This window comes from Ranitomeya variabilis, chromosome 2, assembly GCF_051348905.1.
Source record: "Ranitomeya variabilis isolate aRanVar5 chromosome 2, aRanVar5.hap1, whole genome shotgun sequence".
Classification (NCBI taxonomy): domain Eukaryota; kingdom Metazoa; phylum Chordata; class Amphibia; order Anura; family Dendrobatidae; genus Ranitomeya; species Ranitomeya variabilis.
In genome coordinates this window covers 299,491,123-299,515,062 of record NC_135233.1, presented here as the reverse complement: position 1 = coordinate 299,515,062, position 23,940 = coordinate 299,491,123, and the positions used below count along the sequence as shown (strand labels likewise).

Genomic DNA, 23,940 nt, shown 5'->3' with positions numbered 1-23,940 from the left:
CGGGTTTGCGCTCCCGTAAACGCCGATCAATCTGAATGGCCATAGCCATAGACTCATTCAGACCTGTAGGCGTAGGGAACCCCACCATAATATCCTTAATGGCCTCAGAAAGACCATTTCTGAAGTTTGCAGCCAGGGCGCACTCATTCCACTGAGTAAGCACCGACCATTTCCGAAATTTTTGACAATATATTTCTGCTTCATCATGCCCCTGAGAGAGGGCTAACAAAGCCTTTTCAGCCTGAATCTCCAGGTTAGGTTCCTCATAGAGCAATCCCAATGCCAGAAAAAACGCATCCACACTGAGCAATGCAGGATCCCCTGGTGCCAATGCAAATGCCCAATTCTGAGGGTCGCCCCGCAGGAAAGATATTACAATCCTGACCTGTTGAGCAGGGTCTCCAGAGGAGCGAGATTTTAAAGAAAGAAACAATTTACAATTGTTCCTGAAATTCAGGAAGGTAGATCTATCTCCAGAAAAGAACTCTGGAATAGGAATTCTAGGTTCAGACATGGGAGTGTGAACAACAAAATCCTGTATGTTTTGAACTTTTGCCGCGAGATTACTCAGGCTGGAAGCCAAACTCTGGACATCCATGTTAAACAGCTAAGATCAGAGCCATTCAAGGGTTAAGAGGAGGTAAGAAGCAGCTAGACAGCAATTAAGGGCTAAGCAGCAAAACTCTGAAGGGGAAAAAAAAAAAAAAATTCCCTTAAACACTTCTTTTTCTCCTGCTTCAGCCCAAACAATTAACACTTTGTGGGCCGGCTATACTGTCATGAATCCCAATGGCTAGGGATAGCACAGGACAAGCAAGGTACAAATATATAACGGACGAGCTCTAGGGTGATGGAACCTGGGCTGACCGCTGCCCTACGCCTGACAAACGCAACTAGAGATAGCCAGGGAGCGTGCCTACGTTGGTTCTAGACGCCACGCACCAGCCTAAGAGCTAACTAGCACTGCAGAGAAAATAAAGACCTCACTTGCCTCCAGAGGAATGAACCCCAAAAGGTATAGTTGCCCCCCACATGTATTGACGGTGAAATGAGAGGAAGGCACACACAGAGATGATATATATTGGTTTAGCAAATTGAGGCCCGCTGTAAACTAGAAAGCAGAACGATACAAAAGGGGTCTGAGCGGTCAGCAAAAAACCCTAATCAAAAAAACCATCCTGAGATTACAAGAACCCATGTGCCAACTCATGGCACATGGGGAGAACCTCAGTCCACTAGAGCTACCAGCTAGCATAGAGACATAATAAGCAAGCTGGACAAAAAACCAAACAACTGAAAATCAGCACTTAGCTTATCCTGAAAGATCTGGGAGCAGGTAGGCAGGAACCAAACAGAGCACATCTGAATACATTGATAGCCGGCAAGGGAATGACAGAAAGGCCAGGTAAAATAGGAAACACCCAGCCTCTGATGGACAGGTGGAAACCAAAGGCCGCAACCCACCAAAGTCACCCAGTACCAGCAGTAACCACCAGAGGGAGCCCACAAACAGAATCCACAACACATCTCTACAACAACTGTTAAGAGGAGACTTTGTGCAGCAGGCCTTCATGGTAAAATAGCTGCTAGGAAACCACTGCTAAGGACAGGCAACAAGCAGAAGAAACTTGTTTGGGCTAAAGAACACAAGGAATGGACATTAGACCAGTGGAAATCTGTGCTTTGGTCTGATGAGTCCAAATTTGAGATCTTTGGTTCCAACCACCCTGTCTTTGTGCGATGCAGAAATGGTGAGCGGATGGACTGTACATGCCTGGTTCCCACCATGAAGCATGGAGGAGGAGGTGTGATGGTGCTTTGCTGGTGACACTGTTGGGGATTTATTCAGAATTGAAGGCATACTGAACCAGCATGGCTACCACAGCATCTTGCAGCTGCATGCTATTCCATCCGGTTTGCGTTTAGTTGGACCATCATTTATTTTTCAACAGGACAATGACCCCAAACACACCTCCAGGCTGTGTAAGGGCTACTTGACCAAGAAGGAGAGTGATGGGGTGCTACGCCAGATGACCTGGCCTCCACAGTCACCAGACCTGAACCCAATCGAGATGGTTTGGGGTGAGCTGGACCGCAGAGTGAAGGCAAAAGGGCAAACAAGTGCTAAGCATCTCTGGGAACTCCTTCAAGATTGTTGGAAGACCATTCCCGGTGACTACCTCTTGAAGCTTATCAAGAGAATACCAAGAGTGTGCAAAGCAGTCATCAAAGCAAAAGGTGGCTACTTTGAAGAACCTAGAATATAAGACATAATTTCAGTTGTTTCACACTTTTTTGTTAAGTATATAATTCCACATGGGTTAATTCATAGTTTTGATGCCTTCAGTGTGAATGTACAATTTTCATAGTCATGAAAATACAGAAAAATCTTTAACCCCTTCCCGACATTTGACGTACTATCCCGTCGAGGTGGGGTGGGCCCGTATGACCGCCGACGGGATAGTACGTCATAGCCGATCGGCCGCGCTCACGGGGGGAGCGCGGCCGATCGCGGCCGGGTGTCGGCTGCATATCGCAGCTGACATCCGGCACTATATGCCAGGAGCGGTCACGGACCGCCCCCGGCACATTAACCCCCGGCACACCGCGATCAAACATGATCGCGATGTGCCGGCGATGCAGGGAAGCATCGCGCAGGGAGAGGGCTCCCTGCGGGCTTCCCTGAGCCCCCCGCAGCAACGCGATGTGATCGCGTTGCTGCGAGGGTCTTACCTCCCTCCCTGCCTGCTCCAGACCCGGATCCAAGATGGCCGCGGATCCGGGTCCTGCAGGGAGGGAGGTGGCTTCACAGACGCCTGCTCAGAGCAGGCACTGTGAAGCAGCCTGCACTTCTCTCAGATCGGTGATCTGTCAGAGTGCTATGCAAACTGGCAGATCACCGATCTGTATTGTCCCCCCCTGGGGCAAAGTAAAAAAGTAAAAAAAAAAAATTCCAAATGTGTAAAAAAAAATAAAAAAAAATATTCCAAAATAATGAAAAAAAAAAAAAAAATATTATTCCCATAAATACATTTCTTTATCTAAATTAAAAAAACAAAACAATAAAAGTACACATATTTAGTATCGCCACGTCCGTATCGACCCAACCTATAAAACTGCCACACTAGTTAACCCCTTCAGTAAACACCGTAAGAAAAAAAAAAAAAAAACGAGGCAAAAAACAACGCTTTATTACCATACCGCCGAACAAAAAGTGGAATAACACGCGATCAAAAAGACTGATATAAATATCCATGGTACCGCTGAAAACGTCATCTTGTCCCGCAAAAAACAAGCCACCATACAGCATCATCAGCAAAAAAATAAAAAAGTTATAGTCCTGAGAATAAAGCGATACCAAAATAATTATTTTTTCTATAAAATAGTTTTTATCGTATAAAAGCGCCAAAACATAAAAAAAATGATATAAATGAGATATCGCTGTAATCATACTGACCCGACGAATAAAACTGCTTTATCAATTTTACCAAACCCGGAACGGTATAAACGCCTCTCCCAAAAGAAATTCATGAATAGCAGGTTTTTGGTCATTCTGCCTCACAAAAATCGGAATAAAAAGCGATCAAAAACGGTCACGTGTCCGAAAATGTTACCAATAAAAACGTCAACTCGTCCCGCAAAAAACAAGACCTCACATGACTCTGTGGAGCAAATGTGGAAAAATTATAGGTCTCAAAATGTGGAGACGCAAAAACTTTTTTGCTATAAAAAGCGTCGCTGGTTTCACACTTGCGTTTTTGTCTGCAGCGTTTTTTGCACAAAAAAACGCATGCGTTTTTTCCCTATATTTAACATTGAAAACGCATGCGGTTTTTTTGTACGCGTTTGGTCGCGTTTTCAAACGCATGCGGGTTTTTTCTGCATGCGTTCATTTTCAGAAATACAACCTGCAGTATTTTCTTGCGTTTTTAAGCACATGCGTTTGTTTGCGTTAAAAACGCATGCATTTTTATCGAAAAAAACAGAAAACACACTGAAAAGCCACCCACCACCATCAAGGTGATAAAGGGATCCAAACCCTAACCCTAACTCTACCCCTAACCTCACCCCTAACCGTTTAATGAACATTTTCTGACAGTCATAGTGCCACGTATTTCAGTGCCACGTATTTCAGTGCCACGTATTTCAGTGCCACGTATTTCAGTGCCATGTATTTCAGTGCCACGTATCACGTATTTCAGTGCCACGTGTTTCAGTGCCACGTATTTCAGTGCCACGTATCACGTATTTCAGTGCCACATATTTTAGTACCACGTATTTCAGTTGCACGTATTTCAGTGCCACGTATTTCAGTGCCACGTATTTCAGTGCCACGTATCACGTATTTCAGTGCCACGTGTTTCAGTGCCACGTATTTAAGTGCCACGTATCACATATTTCAGTGCCACGTATTTCAGTGCCACGTATTTCAGTGCCACGTATTTCAGTGCCACGTATTTCAGTGCTACGTATTTCAGTGCCACGTATTTAAGTGCCACATATCACATATTTCAGTGCCACGTATTTCAGTGCCACGTATTTCAGTGCCACGTATTTCAGTGCCACGTATTTCAGTGCCACGTATTTCAGTGCCACGTATTTCAGTGCCACATATCACATATTTCAGTGCCACTTATTTAAGTGCCACGTATTTCAGTGCCACGTATTTCAGTGCCACGTATTTCAGTGCCACATATTTCAGTGCCACGTATTTCAGTGCCACGTATTTAAGTGCCACATATCACATATTTCAGTGCCACTTATTTAAGTGCCACGTATTTCAGTGCCACGTATTTCAGTGCCACGTATTTCAGTGCCACGTATTTCAGTGCCACGTGTTTCAGTGCCACGTATTTAAGTGCCACGTATCACGTATTTCAGTGCCACGTATTTCAGTGCCACGTATTTCAGTGCCACGTATTTCAGTGCCACGTATTTCAGTCACGTTTAGGGTTAGGGTTAGGGGTAGGGTTAGGGTTAGGGCTAGGGTTGGAGGTAAAGTTAGGGTTGGGGCTAAAGTTAGGGTTGGGGCTAAAGTTAGGGTTAGGGTTTGGATTACATTTACGTTTGGATTAGGGTTGGGATTAGAATTATGGGTGTGTCAGGGCTAGGGGTGTGGTTAGGGTTACCGTTGGGATTAGGGTTAGGGGTGTGTTTGGGTTAGGGTTTCAGGTAGAATTGGGGGGTTTCCACTGTCCAGGCACATCAGGGGCTCTCCAAGCGCGACATGGCGTCCAATCTCAATTCCAGCCAATTCTGCGTTGAAAAAGTAAAACAGTGCTCCTTCTCTTCCGAGCTCTCCCGTGCGCCCAAAAAGGGGTTTACCCCAACATATGTGTTATCAGCGTACTCGGGACAAATTGAACAACAACTTCTGGGGTCCAAGTTCTCTTGTTATCCTTAGGAAAATAAAAATTTGGGGGGCTAAAAATCATTTTTGTGGGAAAAAAAAGATGTTTTATTTTCACGGCTCTGCATTATAAACTGTAGTGAAACACTTGGGGGTTCAAAGTTCTCACAACACATCTAGATAAGTTCCTTGGGAGGTCTAGTTTCCAATATGGGGTCACTTGTGGGGGGTTTGTGCTGTTTGGGTACATCAGGGGCTCTGCAAATGCAACGTGACGGCTGCTGACCAATCCATTTAAGTCTGCATTCCAAATGGCGCTCCTTCCCTTCCGAGCTCTGTCATGCGCCCAAACAGTGGTTCCCCCCCACATATGGGGTATCAGCATACTCAGGACAAATTGGAAAACAAATTTTGGGGTCCAATTTATTCTGTTACCCTTGTAAAAATACAAAGCTGGGGGCTAAAAAATCATTTTTGAGAAAAAAAAAAAAATTATTTTCACGGCTCTGCGTTATAATCTGTAGTGAAACACTTGGGGGTTCAAAGCTCTCAAAACACATCTAGATAAGTTCCTTAGGGGGTCTACTTTCCAAAATGGTGTCACTTGTAGGGAGTTTCAATGTTTAGGCACATCAGGGGCTCTCCAAACGCAACATGGCGTCCCATCTCAATTCCAGTCAATTTTGCATTGAAAAGTCAAATGGCGCTCCTTCCCTTCCAAGCTCTGCCATGCGCCCAAACAATGGTTTACACCCACATATGGGGTATCAGCGTACTCAGGACAAATTGCACAACATTTTTTGGGGTCCAATTTCTTCTCTTACCCTTGGGAAAATAAAAAATTGGGGGCAAAAAGATCATTTTTGTGAAAAAATATGATTTTTTATTTTTACGGCTCTGCATTATAAACTTCTGTGAAGCACTTGGTGGGTCAAAGTGCTCACCACACATCTAGATAAGTTCCTTAGGGGGTCTACTTTCCAAAATGGTGTCACTTGTAGGGAGTTTCAATGTTTAGGCACATCAGGGGCTCTCCAAACGCAACATGGCGTCCCATCTCAATTCCAGTCAATTTTGCATTGAAAAGTCAAATGGCGCTCCTTCCCTTCCAAGCTCTGCCATGCGCCCAAACAATGGTTTACACCCACATATGGGGTATCAGCGTACTCAGGACAAATTGCACAACATTTTTTGGGGTCCAATTTCTTCTCTTACCCTTGGGAAAATAAAAAATTGGGGGCGAAAAGATCATTTTTGTGAAAAAATATGATTTTTTATTTTTACGGCTCTGCATTATAAACTTCTGTGAAGCACTTGGTGGGTCAAAGTGCTCACCACACATCTAGATAAGTTCCTTAGGGGGTCTACTTTCCAAAATGGTGTCACTTGTAGGGAGTTTCAATGTTTAGGCACATCAGGGGCTCTCCAAACGCAACATGGCGTCCCATCTCAATTCCAGTCAATTTTGCATTGAAAAGTCAAATGGCGCTCCTTCCCTTCCAAGCTCTGCCATGCGCCTAAACAATGGTTTACACCCACATATGGGGTATCATCGTACTCAGGACAAATTGTACAACAACTTTGGGGGTCCATTTTCTCCTGTTACCCTTGGTAAAATAAAACAAATTGGAGCTGAAATAAATTTTGTGTGAAAAAAAGTTAAATGTTCATTTTTATTTAAACATTCCAAAAATTCCTGTGAAACACCTGAAGGGTTAATAAACTTCTTGAATGTGGTTTTGAGCACCTTGAGGGGTGCAGTTTTTAGAATGGTGTCACACTTGAGTATTTTCTATCATATAGACCCCTCAAAATGACTTCAAATGAGATGTGGTCCCTAAAAAAAAATGGTGTTGTAAAAATGAGAAATTGCTGGTCAACTTTTAACCCTTATAACTCCGTCACAAAAAAAAATTTTGGTTCCAAAATTGTACTGATGTAAAGTAGACATGTGGGAAATGTTACTTATTAAGTATTTTGCGTGACATATGTCTGTGATTTAAGGGCACAAAAATTCAAAGTTGGAAAATTGCAAAATTTTCAAAATTTTCGCCAAATTTCCATTTTTTTCACAAATAAACGCAAGTTATATCGAATAAATTTTACCTTTAACATGAAGTACAATATGTCACGAGAAAACAATGTCAGAATCGCCAAGATCCGTCAAAGCGTTCCAGAGTTATAGCCTCATAAAGGGACAGTGGTCAGAATTGTAAAAATTGGCCCGGTCATTAACGTGCAAACCACCCTTGGGGGTGAAGGGGTTAAATGAGAAGGTGTGTCCAAACTTTTGGTCTGTACTGTACATTCTTAACTCATGTGGAAGCTGTAAGGGTGCACTAAATATTTTACAAACTGCTTGTATTTTTGCCTATGTTTTTTTTAATAATGACATGGTATAATTTGTCATTGTTGTTCATTTGTGGTTGTATTAACCTAATTTTAAGAATTTTTAAGGACCAAATGTTTTTTTATTATCTCTTGATATGTAGAACAATAGAATTCAAAGAGGGTGTACTTTCTCCAGACTATATGTCTTTGATTTTATGAATTTAGATAATCTGTCCAGCATCACCAAATACATACAGATTAAATTATATTTGTTTATGGCTGATGCACTTTCCAATACGATAAATGTTGATGCTAAAATAATGTAATACCACCATAAAGTAAAAGAATGATGGCATCATACACATCTTTAAAGTGGTTGTCCACCCGAGAAACTTTTCGGCAAGTAGTGTAGCTTGCCAAATCCCAACGGTGTCTATACACACACATTAGGATTTGGTTCTGTTTGCCTTAATGTGTTGACACTCTAGTCAGAATGTGACGGCAAGTATGCAAATATCATGTACTTGTAGTCATGTGACGACTGCTGGAACTGACAGCCAAAGCCAAATCCTAACGGCGTGTACATTACGTCACCAGCTTGATGCATACCATCACCCCAGAGGACCCCTTTAAGCAGCGTCGATCCTCACTGACCGAAAACCACAGGTGGCGTGATGAACATAGACATTACAAATTCCCTTAAAAGACCTTCCCCTTTAATTGGATGCCCAGGGCCACGGACCGAGTCGCAGCCACAGTGACATCCCCTTTAAGACCGGACCCGGTACCGAATACCCTGCTGCCCTGGCGGGTGTTCCACCTACTCATAGTAATAATAATGCCCCTCTGTATCTGGCAAAGTATAAATAATCACCTCTCTCCGGCCTCTTGCAGGTCAGAAGCAGCTTGCAGTCTATCCAGGGGCGGACACAGACAGAAGATGGCCCTTTGTGATAACAATGAGGGTTCCTTGCAGTCCAATTGCTCATCATAACGCAAAATTCCATCTGCTTTAGAGGTGGTCATGGGCCCCTTTACCTCTGGGGCTCCTGTACCAATAGTATATCTGCCCCTGAGCCTAACTGTGCAAGTGATGGAGCCGGGAGCCAATGGCTCTCTGCTCCGCTACAGTTGCTAACAGAAGCCATGTCCTGAGGGTACCGATACTGTTGGAGGTGTGGTAGGCCAGTGCGGACTATTGCTGGAACAACCCATCTGGCATTTGTCCGGTCCGGTTCTGGGCAGAGCATAGTGGATTCTTGGTGCCCTCCTCTAGGCACATGCTCTGGCAACCTCCCCGCTACACAGCTACGTCTTTCATATATATAATCATAATTATGAAAAGATAATTAGTAGGTGAAGATTGAACACATATGACTTAATGAAACCACCTTTTAGTTTTGAAAAAAAAGAACATCACACAGAGAACAAAATTAAGAATTTTATATTCACAGCTTTGATATAAAGGTGTATGTAAAATAGCATCACATCCAATAAACCTGATGAAAAACAGCCATGGAGACCGGGGGACACGTGCGCTAAGTCACTGATGGCACAATTTTCCCTGAATAAAATCTGAATGTTAAGGCAGATTGTGGTTTCTAATATATTACAACTTTTCCTCTGAGGGAAATGCGCTTTTTATTCAACGGCAACTTTTAATTACACATGTGATTTGTTTTTAATAATAGGAGGAGTGCTCAGAGTGAGACATAAATATGAATTAATGGGGCTCCGGCTTGCAATTTATTCATGAATGTCTCAATAAAACGGCATGATTTAATTCTCTCAGTTAACCTCTTTAGTACTGATGGGCTCCTTCATGAAACTACAATGATTAAAATAAAAGATGATGTTGCCAAGATGGAGTTTTAATGAATATTGAAATTTGATGACAAATGTAAGCACAGCTATAAACAATAGATTTTTATTTTTTTATTTTTTTAAAGAGTAAGATAAAAAAACAACAATAAAATGGAGGTGGGGGAAGTAGTTTAATTAAATGGAGTTTATCATCATGTTTTTGCTACCCCTTTGAGAGCAGCTGTCATTTTGATAAAATCACAGTTTTCTCTTCAGCAGATCTAGCAGTTCTCTGAATGCTGAGCTCTGTATAACTCCGCCCACACCATTGATTGGCATGATTGGCAGCATTCTGCCTATGCACAGTCTACATACAAAGCTGCAATCAGTGGTGGGGGCAGGATTATACAGAGCTCATAAATATGGAGGTTTACATGGCAGCAAGTTTACTAGTCCTCTAGTGATAATCTCCTGCTGATAAAACAGTGATTTTATCAAAACTACAACAGTCCAATAAGTAGCACATCGCTGGAATCATGTACTCTGCCTCTACATTATGCTGCTCTCAGATTAAACAGCAAAAACTTGGTGACAGATTCCCTTTAAAAAGAAAATGATTCTGTCTATAGGAAATAAACCGAATCTAGCTATGTATAAAAATATGCTACCAAGAATTGATACTTGGGCCCGCTGCACCATGATAGTGCAGCGCCCCAGAGTCCTGGTCGTTGCAGTACTGTGGCTCCGCCACTATGGGGAGCTACGGTGCGTCCGATGGCACTGAAGGAGTTCATCTGATCAGGTATCACAGACACCAATAGATTTCACAGCTGGGCCTCCGGGGGGAGCTAAGGGTTCTATTCATTAGGCCACTCCCCACCATAGTGGGTAAACTGGGGGTCAGGCAGGAAGTTAGAGGAGAAAGCTGACTGGATTGAACGAAGCAACACCTGGTGGCAGAGGGTGTTGTGGAGGAAGAGACAGTAAGGTCTCTGTCAGGGGTGGGATCCTGACAGAGGCTTGGCATTGAAAAAGAACGTAACGGGTCCGCGCCAGCTCCGGGAAGCGGCGGGACCCAAGAAAGGACTAGAAGCGAGATAGATTGTGCTGAGTGAGAAACGAGATCAAGCAATAGGAGAATACCAGTAGGGGTCATGCTGTAAGACCGGAGCAACACCCTACTGAGGCGCATTACCGGTGGCCGGAACGCCGAGGGAGTATTATAACATTCAGCTTCAAGCAATACTCTAAACAGCGGCAGGACAGTCAGTTTAAGGCGGGCTGTCTAACACATATCACCTATGAAGTCTTGGGAGGCAATTGCGGGAGAGGGGCGTCTCTAGGGTCCCGGAAGAACTCCAGGCCTACCCGACAAACGGGTGCCGTTCTAACTGTAACATCAGGAAGGGACGGAAGATTAGCAGAAGATCAGTTAATCGAGTTGTGAGGGAACACGAGAAACAGACACAACAGTTGTGGGGTACTTTCCGTAAGCATAGCAGGGAAGGACTACAACACATAGCGCTAAGAAGGAAGGCACCGATTTCCACCTGTGAAGTGAACTCTGGAGGTGCCATTGGACCGGCCGGACTTGCGCAGCCCGGTGAACCATATTCTGGACTGAGGACTCAGAGATCTCCAGTAAAGAGGTAAAGAGACTGCAACCTGGTGTCCTCGTTATTTACCGCGACCTGCACCCCACAACTGCACCACCAACATCCACACCTATCATTCACTGTGCGCCCCACGGCAGGGTCACGGACCGGGGCCTAGCCGCCGTGACAACCCCAGAAGCAGAGACTCAGAGGCCCGGTACCGGGTACCCCTCGGCCCTGCGGCAGTGGGGGCGCTCCAACTTGGCGTCACGAACAGGATTCTACTTAAGGACTTCAGAAGATTGTCATGCCTAGGTATAGCTAGCTCATATGAAACATATACATCAGAAAAAGCAGAGGGAGCTATGGCTTAAAAAGGTAAACATTTTATTTAATTCAATATATAAAAACATGCATGAAGATGCTGAGAATAAAAAAAAAATTCACATTCACCCCTCGAGAAAGCTGCACGCGAAACGCGCGTCGGGGAACCGGTCCATGCCCACGGAGGTAATGTAACCACGCTATTGAGCACGTATCTGTTTTTCTGGGGGATCCTTTATACCTAGGGCAATTAACCCTTCATATTCAATCACACTTTAGGCTGCACTTGCACCTTAAACCTTTGTATATTGCAAGCTTTGTCGCTGCATCTGACTTTTATAAAGGCCTCCTCAGCACTTTACCCTCCATAGGCTGGTCCGCTTATATTGTACACTGTGTCCCTGCTGAGAGATTGTTCTCTCCCCCTTTTTTTATTCTCAGCATCTTCATGCATGTTTTTATATATTGAATTAAATAAAATGTTTACCTTTTTAAGCCATAGCTCCCTCTGCTTTTTCTGATGTATAGGATTCTACTTAAGCCTGAAGAATCAGGTCATGTGTGCCTTGGAACTGTGATTTGTTGTGCTTGGACTGTACTTTATTGAGAGACTGTGTATTGCCATTGACCCAGAGAAGTTCCCGCCAAAAGCCGCCGCCATTGCTACGCCGGAGAAGAAGGAGGGCGTGCCATGGGAGGAGACCACCAGAGTGGCGCGAGAAATGGCTACCGCCCCCTGCGCTTCTGGCTGCAAAGTGAGGACCTGCCCTCAAGCAGAGGATGACCCCCTGATTTGCAACGGCGGGAAGCAGAAGATGGAGAAGCTCGGCCCAGGAGAAATGGCGGAGTCCGATGCATGTACTGCCACCGATTATCGGACCCTGACGATGAACAGCAAGTGCCAGAACGAGGAAGGAACGGTCCCGGCTTGCCCTCGTTCACCGGAGGCAGACCCACGTCTACTGCAGCGGAAGGACCCGAAGCCCTTGGAACAGATAGCGGAGCTGAGTCCACCAATCCCGACCTCGGAGCCAGCGGAGGAGGAACCACAGCGAGCGGAGCCGCGTTCGGGGACCGCATTGGAGGAGCCGCGGTCCGAGCAGCAGCCGACTCCAGTGTCCTTGTCAACGGACCTGAGCGACATCGGTGGAATCACATCAGGCGCAGGTATGGACGACATCCCTACTCCCCTGACCGATTCTGCTCTCCCGACCGATCCAGCTCCCCTGATCGATCCCACTCCTGTGACCGCTCCCCACCCCGGCAATGATCGTTCCTTCTTGGTGGAGCGGGTTATCCTCACCTCCAACGCGATGGGGAAGCTAGTGCCGCCGCTACCAACCAAGATGGGAGAACCCATAGGTGTGGGCCTAGACGGGGTGATCCTTCGGTGGGACACCCCCTGGACAGGGCCGGATGGGACCCGGGAGGATGGCCTCACCCTTGCGGTACTTACCTGGGAGCAGTATAAACAATGTCTGATCCAACACTGGAAAGATCGGGACGAGACCGGACCACCTGGCACGCAACGTAAGAAGTCTGCTCCCGGCAGGAAAGACGTGGTAAAGCGGGGAACTGTACTGGCCTACCACCCGAAGAGGGGATGGGGCTCCATACAGGAACCGGGGCTACCAACTGATGTCTTTGTCACTAGCTATAATGTGAAGACCCCCTGCTGCAGTCGAAATGGTGACCCGTTACAAAGAGGGGATCAGGTGACTTACACCCGCCATCGGAGTGCACAAGGATGGTGTGCCCGGAATGTTCAGCGATGTGAGCCTGAGAGAGTCTCACCTGTGGCCCCAACTATGGTTGATCCAGATTTGCCAGATCTCGTTACTGTCTCCACTGTGCGCTTTGTGGCAGCTCCCGAACTTGCCAGCCGGGTCAGTCTTCAAATTCAGACACCGGGTGACCTGGTGGTCCCTGCGGGGCCTGCCGCTGGTATCCGTGCCACAGTAGTCGGGGGCCAGGGGCCAAGGCCACCTGAGTAAGAATAAACCTCGATACCATGAGTATGTAAATAGTTACTGTTTTACTGCTTTCATGTTGCTGCTAAACCCGCTCAGGGTACACTCTTAAAGGGATCCCTTTGTTGACCCGGGATCCCTATTGTTTTTGGTTATTTTCTATTTTTCTACGTTATTTAAAAACTGCTGAAATCATGAACAGTGCATGATCCGAACTTCTTGTATATAGTTTGCACCTTCTTAAAGGCGCTTCCTACTGGTTTTATTTAAAGACTCTTTGCGAAGATACCGTACTGGAACCTTTGCTGAGTATGGACTGGTAGTTTGAGAAGATACACTACCTCACAGAGACTTGGTCCCCTCTTAAAGGGGATGTTCATTTGCCGCACCTCGATAGTAATATTGCTTAAGACAAGTAGCAATAATGTTGATGAGAGAAAAGTGATGATAATGTTTGCACGAGGAAGTTATATGTGTTCAATTGGTTAATTGTGAAGAAATGTTAATGATGTTATTTGAGAAGAAAAAGGTGAAAGATAGAAGAAGGAAGCAGTGGACCCGTAGAGATAGACGTGGTGTCCAGCATGCATGATAGAAAGAAAGATAATGAGAAGGCTTAATGTGTGATAGAAAATGTCTTGATAATGCTGATAGAAAGTTAGGATAGAAGGTAAACCCTGAGTCCTCATAGGAGTCATGTAGAGATGACTCAGTGCTCTTAAACTGAAAGTAATGTTATGTTCTATACTGTGTATAGTAGTTGAAAAGGCAGTAGGCCCTGGCTGAACGGGGCGGTCCTGTAATAGAAAGGAGAGGCAGTGGGTCTGGTGCCGATAGGACAGGCGGTCCTGCAGATCCAAAGTAGGAGAATGTAAAAGTTAAAATACCTTATAATGTGATTATAGGAAGGTCTTTAGTGGATAAAGAGTGTATGTCCTTAAAGGCAAAGTTAAATTATTGTTCAACAATTTTGCACTTAGTAGAATACCCGGTTGGGTAACAGGAGTTATTTATAACCTGTAATTTATAATGTTAACCATGTTTGTAACGTTTAAGTGTCCTCACCTCCCATAAAGGGAAGCTCTGTTTAAGTATACTTATTGTTATTACACTCAACGAAACTGTATGTCTTTTTGCTAACTTGTATTGTTGTTTTCTTCCCAGTCCCGGAGTACTGTGTTTAACCAGGGGGGAGTGCAGCGCCCCAGAGTCCTGGTCGTTGCAGTACTGTGGCTCCACCACTATGGGGAGCTACGGTGCGTCCGATGGCACTGAAGGAGTTCATCTGATCAGGTATCACAGACACCAATAGATTTCACAGCTGGGCCTCCGGGGGGAGCTAAGGGTTCTATTCATTAGGCCACTCCCCACCATAGTGGGTAAACTGGGGGTCAGGCAGGAAGTTAGAGGAGAAAGCTGACTGGATTGAACGAAGCAACACCTGGTGGCAGAGGGTGTTGTGGAGGAAGAGACAGTAAGGTCTCTGTCAGGGGTGGGATCCTGACAGAGGCTTGGCATTGAAAAAGAACGTAACGGGTCCGCGCCAGCTCCGGGAAGCGGCGGGACCCAAGAAAGGACTAGAAGCGAGATAGATTGTGCTGAGTGAGAAACGAGATCAAGCAATAGGAGAATACCAGTAGGGGTCATGCTGTAAGACCGGAGCAACACCCTACTGAGGCGCATTACCGGTGGCCGGAACGCCGAGGGAGTATTTCATTAGACAGCTTCAAGCAATACTCTAAACAGCGGCAGGACAGTCAGTCTCAGGCGGGCTGTCTCACCTAAATCACCTATGAAGTCTTGAGAGGCAATTGCGGGAGAGGGGCGTCTCTAGGGTCCCGGAAGAACTCCAGGCCTACCCGACAAACGGGTGCCGTTCTAACTGTAACATCAGGAAGGGACGGAAGATTAGCAGAAGATCAGTTAATCGAGTTGTGAGGGAACACGAGAAACAGACACAACAGTTGTGGGGTACTTTCCGTAAGCATAGCAGGGAAGGACTACAACACATAGCGCTAAGAAGGAAGGCACCGATTTCCACCTGTGAAGTGAACTCTGGAGGTGCCATTGGACCGGCCGGACTTGCGCAGCCTGGTGAACCATATTCTGGACTGAGGACTCAGAGATCTCCAGTAAAGAGGTAAAGAGACTGCAACCTGGTGTCCTCGTTATTTACCGCGACCTGCACCCCACAACTGCACCACGAACATCCACACCTATCATTCACTGTGCGCCCCACGGCAGGGTCACGGACCGGGGCCTAGCCGCCGTGACAACCCCAGAAGCAGAGACTCAGAGGCCCGGTACCGGGTACCCCTCGGCCCTGCGGCAGTGGGGGCGCTCCAATAGTACATTTGATTCAAGACCTAGACAGGTAAGCACCTTTGCCTGTTTTTCTGGTGTTTTTTCTAGAATAGTGGAGTTTTTTTCCTCTTTTTTCTCCTTTTGTGGTTATTGCTGTTAGAGTAGGACTGGCAAGTGTGAGGACCCTTGACGTGGGTTGCCAGCTTACGTATTGTGGCCATAATATTAACTAATACCTTACATTATTTGTATTTTTCGGGGTGCAGTTGGGCCCAGATGGCTTTGTAGACCGTGGCCTCTGTTCACATGGGACGCATTACAGTTAGCACTGGGCAGCCTGCCACAGGGTGTTATTAATAGGCTATGATCCAGATGCTTTGCATTCTGTGTGGACACTGCTGCAGATTATCTGTTTGCACTGGTGTGCCAAAAGGCCAATCCCTGATTGTAGGCTGGCTGTCTCATTGGTATTTCCGCACCAGTGCAGTCACCATCTTTACTTGGGCCCTCTGCACCATGATAGTACATTTGATTCAAGGCATAGACAGGTAAGCACCTTTGCCTGTTTTTCTGGTGCTTCAAGAATTGATATGGTCTCTTGTGTGGCTGAGAAATCAGCTAGACATATAAAAGTTCAGTTGCATATGTCTGCCATGGACTCGTACTCCCAGTATATAACTTCCCGGCATTTTTTTATTGTCATGCAGTTGTAACTAAAAGCAATATTGGCTAAGGCTAGGTTCACATTAGCATTCGGCTGAGCTGCGGAGGGCTGCGTACTTCCTCCGTTAAGCCCCGCCCACTTCTACACTTCTTCCGCTTAGCTCCGCCTACTTCTGCATGCGTCCTGCGTACCTATCTTTAACATTTGGCACGCAGTTACAGAAGTAGGTAGAGCTAAGCAGAAGTCGGAGGAACTTAATGGAGCAAGTACGCAGCCCTCCGCAGCTCAGCCGAACGCTAATGTGAACCCGGCCTATACGTTCATGTGGACTTAAAGGTACAGCGTTCCTGTTATGATGGGTCACAGCACTGATCTGATGTCTGATGGCAGGCTTCACTCCATTACTCTTATCCTCCTGGTGCAGTGAAGTGGCTGCCATTACTCATCCCCCTGCTGGGATCATTGAAGCGGCCTCTGAGGGACACGCGCATTTACTTTCAGTTGTGAATGTTCTCAACCAACATCCAGCTGAACGAGCATAGTTGGGCGGAACCTGACAGCTGATCCCTATCACCCGAACCATGGTCCAAGTGAATCAGACACTGATGGCAGCCTGCTGACCTCATCATGACACATCGTGGCTGACGAGCGCTTCTCTGCCGCATTCCTGGCGCAACAGTGATCAAATGTATTTGCTCTGAAAGATACAAATACATTTGAATGTGGAAAGAAGAGAGCGGAATCTCCCGAACAGCTCCGGAGGTCACAACAAACCCCTGTGGCACTTGGGCCATATGTTGTGCAGATCTGGACTTAAAGATTCCCAAACATTGTCCAGTGAATGAACGATTAGCAAGAGTTTGCTCCTTTATCAGTGATCGCCTAACCAGCACTGCGACCCTCAATTTTATCTATGGCTTAGGTCTGACCCCCAGTGATGGCACAGTATCAGATGGGGATACCCCTTTAAATGAATTCCTGTTGACAGAATATTGCCACCATCTTATTCTGATACATATTTTTGGTGAATCCCACAAAAAAACAGCAAGGATCCAAGAAAAATCCTACAAAGTCTATAGTCTTGAAATATTATCAATGTGTGAATGCCTTGGTGTACGTGACGGAAGTCTTGTAGATGCCACTGCCCTGTATTATGAAGCTCATCAATGAGGACTGGGAAGATCGTGAATACTGCATTTATACGCATCACATTAGGTGACAGACCTTAACCCTGTCTGACTTCATGGGTAATTTTAAGAAGAAAACATGAAAAAAAAAAAAAAGCTTCTGTGAAGGACGTATTTACCATAATAACTCTTTCAGATGTAAATGCAGCATTGTGCGCAGCGTACACGAGGGTCTGAATACATGCAATTTCTGGTACAGTCATTACAGCCATAAAGTGGATAATAATAAGTGACAGATTTATCAGCTGTCATAGCAAATAATCTACAGGTATTAATAGGGAGCTGAGTAGTTTCATTTTTTTTTAGAAATGCAATTAAATGTATTAATGATAATGAGGCCAGGCAACTAGAAGAAAAAGAATTACCAAACCATGAGGAAGAGTAAAGGCCACTATGGACATACTATTAACTGGGGCATTGGGACTGATAAGCAGCTGTAGTCTGTGTACCTTTAGTGATAAAAGAATCAATTACAACCTGTTTCTTTTCCTGCATTTGACTATGGATTCTTCAACAAGGTAAAAACAGTAAAGAACTGGAAATATCTTTAATGGCATTGTCATCTAGAGCATTAATGGCGTAATAATCGGATTTGGGATAAATGCTTGATGGGACTCTCACCTATGAGTAGAACATACTTGAACACCTTTTATACGCCATTATAAAGTGATTCGTGAGGCGGCTTTCTACCACTGAAATCAATAGCTGTCTCTGTTGGAAGTTTTTAGTTTTCTTGGTTGCATATTTCCCAGTTCTCTTAAAGCGAACCTTTCACCAGGAAAGCCTCTATTAACCTGCAGTTATGGGGTTAATCATATTTTCAGGTGTTAGGTTCCCTTAAATGTTGAGCTTTGTATATCCCCGCCCACACCATTGATTGGCAGTACACTTTCTGTGTACACTGTGCATAGGCAGAAAGCTGCCAATAAACAGTGGGGGGAAGAGTTAAACACAGTTAATGAATATGGAGGACTATATGGCAGCCAGTTTAATAGTCCTAAAGTGATAACTGCCTGCTGAGAAAACAGTGATTTTATCATAAGTACCGTACACTAAGCAGCCCAGTAAGTGACACATTGCTGGAATCAGGGTCTCTGTTAAAACATTATGTTGCTCTCAGATTAAGTGGCAAAAACGTGGTGACAGATTCCCTATAAAGTACAGTGAATGGGGAACGCTCCAGCCACTGTAGTTACAGGCAGAGTTTGGTTATGTAACTGCATATGCCTGTTATGAAACGGGCTCAACTCCTGAGCCTGCTTTATACATTCCTTATAAACTTATGCAAAATGTACGACACAGGTCACTAAGGAGTTAAAAGACGGCTGTGACATGAACCAGAATTGACATGAGAAACTAAGGCTGTCCCTTTACATGGGCTATATAATATAGGTAAGGTGGGATCAAACCAGTGTATGTACAATCGTCTGTTTTTCATCCAGAAATAAATGATCATTTTTCATCTGATCTGTCATTTGCATGTAAAATCCGTATACCATCCATGTGTCCATTGTTCTACATCAATATTCTATCTATAGGCCTATTTTTTACATCCATATGGCATTCAGGTTGTACATAAACAAATTAACTAATAATAAAGCAAAAATGCAACTTCATAATAATTGTAAGGCTAGGTTCACATTGCGTTAGGGCAATCCGTTTAGCGCTAGCGCTAGTGGATTGCGCTAACGCAATGTTTATTTAGGGGCCGTGTTTGGGGTCGCGTTAACGTCCCCACTCTCGCAGATCCCCGATCTGCGAGAGCGGGGAACGGACCTCGGGCGCGCCGCGGACGCTGCAAGCAGCGTCCGAGGCGCGTCACAGAAGAACGGCACATCACTAGCGCGAGCCGAAAAAGGCACGCGCTAGTGATGCGCTGCAGGAGAAATTTACATTGCTGTCAATGGGCACGCTAACGGACCCGTTGCACGGCGTTAATTGCGACATTTTCGCCGTGCAACGCTGTCCGTTAGCGTGCACACATTAACGCAATGTGAACCTAGCCTAATGGATGTTAAAAAATTAACACCATAAAGATGGTAACTCGGATGTGATCTGTTTTTTGGTGCACTCATTGACTGATAATGGACGACTCTGCTCCAGAGTATGGATGAAAGTGGAGCATGCTGCGATATTACACATGCAGACTATTGGGCCGCTGACTTGCTTTGGCTCTGGTGCTCTCTGTATGCTATTAGTTTTGCATATGAACAGCACTCGCCTGAACGAGCCCTTATGGAGATAGGCATTAATCCTCAGACTCAACTTGATTACATAATTTTAGGTGCTTTTGATACCAATTTTTTTTTTCCTGAAAACGGTACTAAAATGTGTATAATTGAGGAGACGCTTCTGCTAGAAGACAAATGGTGCCGTCAGACATTCCACTAATAAACACTTCCTAATTATTAAATATGAGCTGCAACTAATTTTGTTTTCAGTAAAATTTGCTTCTGACGTTGAAAACGTAACCTTGACATTAGCGCACCCAGCGCTGAATGCAGAATTATCACACAATGCTTTTGTTACAAACGAGGTAGAAAACATGACCCCTGTAGCCACTTTTGAAAACGCTGTTTGAAAAATATTTTTTCCAAAACTGAGAACTGCATGATGACTTCATAATTACATATCTGAACTGGGTAACAAAGGAACAGGCAATTAGTAACAAAAAGGATTTTGTACACCAAATGAGTGAACACCAAGATAATCCTGGTTCATTGGGATCTGAAGAGAATGAGAGTGTTGTTCTCAAAACACAAATGTTAATTCTCCCCCAGCAGCATAGGAATTGATTGGTCTGCTCTGGAAATCACTGGAGAAAGTTTCAACATTACAAAAAAAAAATAATTGATGTTATGTATTTAGTAATCAAAACTGAACAACATAATGCATATATATGGTATCAGAACTATTACATTACAGAATATGCTGGGTGCAACAGGTCTTATATATTCATGCTTTACTGTTCCTCCAAAAAACAACAGTGCTGCACAACATAACATGGTATATACAGTAAGAGGCAAGCTAAAATAGTATGGTTGGAAAAATGGGATAGGGAGGGTGATATGATATCCCAACAGGAGACGCCTTAGCTTGTAGTGATAATGGAGCGCCCCCAGACGCAGAGCCGCGGGGTACTCGGTACCGGGCTTCTCTGTCTCGGTTCTGGGGTTGTCACGGTGGCTGGACCCGGTCCGTGACCCTGCTAAGGGGCATCCAATGAAAGGTGTGATGATGGAGCGTGGTGCAGGTCGCGGTGAATAACGAGGACACAGGGTTGCAGTCTCTTTACCTCTTTACTGAAGGCTTCAAGGTCCTCAATCCAGAGTACGGTTAACAGGGCTGTCTGAGACCGGCCGGTCCGATGGCACCTCCAGAGTTCCCTTTGCAGGTGGAAATCTGTGCCTTCCTTCTAGCGCCTGTGTGTTGTAGTACCTCCCTGCTGAGCACCACGGGATAGTCCTCACAACTGTTGTGTCTGTTCCTGATGTTCTTTCCCACAACTCTCGTTTCTATTCTGATGTTCTTCTCCGTCCCCCAGATGATATGGATAGGACGCACCCGTATGACGCGTAGGCCTGGAGTTCTTCCGGGACCCTAGCGTCGCCCCTCTCCCACAGTTGCCCCCTATGTCTTCTTAGGTGATTTTGGTGAGACAGCCAACCTAAAATCAACTGTCCTGCCTCTGTTTGAAGTATGGCTTGGAGCCTAATACTTCCTCGGCGTTCCGGCCACTGGCTACGCGCCTCAGTAGGATGCTGCCTCGATCTTACAGCACGACTCCTACTGGTGTTATCTCCTTTTTGCTTCGATCTAATTTCTCACTCTTCACAATAAACCTCGCTTCTTGTCCTTTTATGAGATACCGCCGCGATGTAGTGCAGGCGCGGTTCCTTAACGTTCTTTTCTGTCGCTAGGCCTCTGTCAGGATCCCACCTCTGACAGGGACCCCCCTGAATCTTTCCCCTGCAACACCCTCTGCCACAGGATGTTGCCTGGTTCCAACCCAGTCAGCTTCTCCCTTTCTATCCAACCCCCAGTTTTACCAGATTGTGAGGAGTGGCCTAATACATAGCGCCCTTAGCTCCCCCTGGAGGCCAGACTGTGAAGTGTATTGGTGTTTGTGATACCAGGTCAGGTGAACTCCTTCAGTGCCATCAGACGTACCATCACCCCCCTTAGCGGCGGAGCGATGTTACTGCAACGACCAGATCTCTGGGGCGCTGCACTAACACCTTAGTTTATATATCAGTAAACCAAACCACAGTGCTGCTATCTTCTCCCTTGATAGCTCTTCCAGATCCGATGTAGCAAAATAGGTAAGTTTAAGAGGTTTTCCACTACTACTCAGTGTCTGATCAGTCGGGGTCCGATACCTATATATAAGATACAAACAGCCGCACTCAAGTCTTTGCGTTTATGTAGATAGTTCAGTTGTTTTATTCACGTGCATAGACACCACCAAATAATTTTCAAAATAAATTTTTTCAAAAAAAACCAAGTGCTTGCGTTTCGACCACACACGGTCTTTTTCAAAACCTCACTGTAAAACAAATATATAGTATAAGCCTGCTCTACAAATATACATGTGAAAGTGGGCAGGTGAAATACACTCACTGGCCACTTTATTAGGTACACCTGTCCAACTTCTTGTTAACACTTAATTTCTAATCAGCCAATCACATGGCGGCAACTCAGTGCATTTAGGCATGTAGACATGGTCAAGACAATCTCCTGCAGTTCAAACCGAGCATCAGTATGGGGAAGAAAGGTGATTTGAGTGCCTTTGAACGTGGCATGGTTGTTGGTGCCAGAAGGGCTGGTCTGAGTATTTCAGAAACTGCTGATCTACTGGGATTTTCGCACACAACCATCTCTAGGGTTTACAGAGAATGGTCCGAAAAAGAAAAAAAATCCAGTGAGCGGCAGTTCTGTGGGCGGAAATGCCTTGTTGATGCCAGAGGTCAGAGGAGAATGGGCAGACTGGTTCGAGCTGATAGAAAGGCAACAGTGACTCAAATCGCCACCTGTTACAACCAAGGTAGGCCTAAGAGCATCTCTGAACGCACAGTGCGTCGAACTTTGAGGCAGATGGGCTACAGCAGCAGAAGACCACACCGGGTACCACTCCTTTCAGCTAAGAACAGGAAACTGAGGCTACAATTTGTACAAGCTCATCGAAATTGGACAGTAGAAGATTGGAAAAACGTTGCTTGGTCTGATGAGTCTCGATTTCTGCTGCGACATTCGGATGGTAGGGTCAGAATTTGGCGTAAACAACATGAAAGCATGGATCCATCCTGCCTTGTATGGAGCATCTTTGGGATGTGCAGCCGACAAATCTGCGGCAACTGTGTGATGCCATCATGTCAATATGGACCAAAATCTCTGAGGAATGCTTCCAGCACCTTGTTGAATCTATGCCACGAAGAATTGAGGCAGTTCTGAAGGCAAAAGGGGGTCCAACCCGTTACTAGCATGGTGTACCTAATAAAGTGGCCGGTGAGTGTATATATACATATGTACATGTAACAGAAGAAAACCAACGATTTCCGGTCAAAATATACAAAAGTTACAGAAATACAAGACAGCTCTCTACACATTAGCTATGGACTACTCTCAGTCCAAGAAAGGTATAGCACGGTCTAACCTAGACTATCATGAGCACACAAAAGTCCCATAGGTGCAGGTTAGAGCAGGGACCATACAAAAGAACGCACTTTTACTAAACACAATTTGGGAAGAGGATACATGCAGGTAAAACTGTTCAAGCCGCCATAGCCGTGTACTGACCTTATGTCAGGAGAGTAAATAGGGAAAAAAATATACAGGAGAAGAGTTCCAAAAGGCTAGAGGGAAGAAAGGAAAGACCATGGGTAAACATATAGTAGCTGACAATATATCTGTAAAGGAAAAGGCAACGTTATGCTGTGAATAAGAAATATTACCAGCTCCAAGTTGAGTTCAGGGGTAGAGTGTCCGTCTCATTGGTGGTGCAGTGGCTAATGCGATGAGTGGTAGTGCCTTAAATAGAGCACTGATAATCAAGTATCGGGCGCACAGCTCCTGGGAGCTGAAATGGAGGCTTGCACCGCAGCAGTGCGCGGGTAGCGATCCGGCGCATGCGCACTGGACGCCGGGATCAAAGCTGCGCATTGTGGCTGCGCGGTGAAAGAACGGCCAGGGCATGCGCAATGTGTACCTGGCATCAGAGTTGTCCGGCGCTTGCGCAATGGGGCTGTTGCCGGTGTTATAGTGGCAACGCTGAGAGATAGTATAAAATTATGACAATGTGTCGGTCTGCAGTGCCCGAGGGCTGGGGCACCATGAGCTGGGCATCATAGGCATGAAAAGGGGGGGGGGAGGCTTTGCACTCAAGAGACAATGGGAGGGAAAAAAAAGGAAAGAG

General features: G+C 45.4%; 1 long non-coding RNA gene across 1 annotated transcript in view; it reads right to left on the bottom strand.

Moving 5' to 3' along the window:
- LOC143805620 (uncharacterized) overlaps positions 1–23,627 on the bottom strand; it is a 77,267-nt gene extending 53,640 nt beyond the window's left edge. Inside the window, exons 1-2 of the long non-coding RNA XR_013221288.1 lie at positions 23,480–23,627; positions 23,325–23,380 (exon numbers count right to left, since the gene is read on the bottom strand). This is a non-coding gene — a long non-coding RNA (uncharacterized LOC143805620). The remainder of the gene's footprint in view (positions 1–23,324; positions 23,381–23,479) is intronic.
- Between the last annotated feature and the right edge of the window lie 313 nt (positions 23,628–23,940).